Below are 2498 nucleotides of genomic sequence, written 5' to 3' on the forward strand. Positions count from 1 at the left end.
CTCTGTCTGAGCCCCCACAAGCTACCTCTGAGGGCCCCTCTTCCTACACCAGCCATTTCTACTATTACGGGTCTCTCTCCCTTTGCAGGCTTACTGCCAATCACAAAGCCTGTCCCTCTACACTTGTATCATGTCTCCGGCTAGAGTAACTCATTTTTGCCCTGGGAGACTTGGCTTAGGCAGGAACCACCACCACCCAGAACCTCCCCATATCACTGCGCCTTGACGGCGTTGAGAACATGCATTTCTTGCCACTAATCGTCTGGTAATGTAATTATTTACATTGCGTCTTGGTTGTATCCCCATACTCAGCATATGTGCACACATGGTGGTGCTCTAGGAAACGGTGCGTTGCCTACGTGTTGGGGAACGCTGCGCTGGCTCGCTTCCAGGAGTCTGTGCCAGTCTGTGTAACTTGCACTTCCCAGATTTTTCTGCTGGGGGAAAGAGGAGGGAAGAGGGGACTGAAGTGCTTAGTCTCCCCTGGAAACCAGCTACCGAGTCTTTACCCAGCAGCCGAGGCGAAGGTAATTTATCCCTGCCGGAAAAGCATGGGCGGCAAGCCACAGAACCGCTTCTCTCCATCCACAAATTAATGATCATTCCCGGTGTTAATTCCATAAATAATTCATGAAGTCAAATAGAAGGTATCTCTAAGCCCCCACGAGCCATACTGTGCAACCTCACTCACAGCAGAAATTGAAACACAAACCTGGAAGCCTACCTTTGGTTTGCGGGAAGTTCTGATATTGCTAAACACATGTTAAATTTAGCTGCATGCCCTTTATTACATAAATATTCATTGGGCACCCCGTCTGTGCCAGGTGTGGTGCGGGCCGAGACTGAATAAAGGGCACAGTCTCCACAGTCAAGGACAAAGTCTCTCCCCTACAGTTGACAAGAAACAAGGAGACATCACAGAGTGCTAGCCCTCAGCAGATGACACCGGGAGGTTGAAGACCATGGAGGTTAAGTGTCTGTTCTTGGGAGTCCAGCAGACCTGGCTTCTAACCTCAATTCCTGGCCATGTGACCTGGAGCCAGTTCATCTCCTCCTAAGCCTCAGCCTCCTCATCTGTTAAGTGGGTATGATGACAATGATAGCATCTACCTCCCAGGGTTGGCCTACAGAAAGAAAGCAAATCATTAAAATGACTAAGCTTATGATATATAACACACTCCGGGAGATCAGAGAAGGTTTTTTGCAGAAGCTGAGTTCCAAAGGATGCATGGGAGAGGGGATGGGAGATATGGAGAAAGACCAGCTACATAATTCCCAGGGCCCAGTGCAAAATAAAGATGCTGGTCCCCTTCTTCAAGAAGCATTGAGACTTTTAAGACAGGGACAACAGAGTGTTAAAGGAAGCACAGGGTCCCTGTAAGCAGCGGGTGCCACACTCATGAAGCCAGCCCTAGGAGAAGGCATGTTCCCCACAACCACACACGTGACACCTACTTAGACAGCAGGGGTGACGGCTCCGGCTTACCCTAGCCTGAGTTTTAAGCCTCAGTGTGAATGGGAGATGCCTCTGGCTGAACTACATCCACTCTGGCTGTTGCAACAACATCTATGCACACGTGTGAATGACGTCACTGCACCCCATGCTCCTCTGATGCTGTTCACAAGCAGGAGAATGCACAAGGCCACCTTCCCAGGTCCCTTACCTGGCCTGGGATTCCTGAAACAAATCACTGGTAATCCCAGTGTCTGAGATTCAGACGTCCTGGGTACTAGCTCCAGGCCCTCACTCAGGGCAAGTTGGCCTCCCATCACTAGACACCAGTTCCTCACTGTAAAGCTGCAGGGAGTAGACTCATTAATCTCCAGGATCCCTTTGGATAGAATATTCTGTGTTTCTGTGCAATAGCAAGCAGCAGGAGGAAGAAAATAAAAGTCTGCAAAGCTAGAGTCAAGTAATAATAATTTTAAAACAAGCTATATACCTGCTGACTTTTTAATATACCATTTCTGGTCTGGAAAAAAAACTATATTATGCAAAATAAAATGCTGTTGAAAACTCCCATAATGTCCCCGTATGCATTTCATTTAGCCGGTGTGGCGTATATCATGCCATTAAGACTTTCCGTAATAGGGGTTCCAAAGCTCACTCCCTGGTAACAATCTACGATCACTCGGCATGGGGGGGCACATATTTCCTGTACATCACTGGCAGATTTTATTGTTTAGAACATTTGTATAAAGTCAAACAATTACCCCCAAGAGATGGATCATTTGCTCCTGCTTTTCCTCACCTGAAGTTGCCATCCTTCAAACCCCCTTCTTGGGATCATCTCCCTGACTCTCAGCTGAAACCATCCATGGAACAACATGCCCCAGGAACTTGGGCAGACCCCAAAGGCAGCCAGGATCCAGGGCTTTCTCCTCTGGAAACTCCTCTCAGCAACTGGACATCTTAACATTGGTTCTCAGCCTGGAGCCATATATGGCAATTACCTGGAGGGCCTGTTAAACTTGACTGCTAGACACAGACCTAGGGT

Source organism: Lontra canadensis, unplaced genomic scaffold (assembly GCF_010015895.1).
Source record: "Lontra canadensis isolate GAN:19392208 unplaced genomic scaffold, GSC_riverotter_1.0 scaffold51, whole genome shotgun sequence".
Classification (NCBI taxonomy): domain Eukaryota; kingdom Metazoa; phylum Chordata; class Mammalia; order Carnivora; family Mustelidae; genus Lontra; species Lontra canadensis.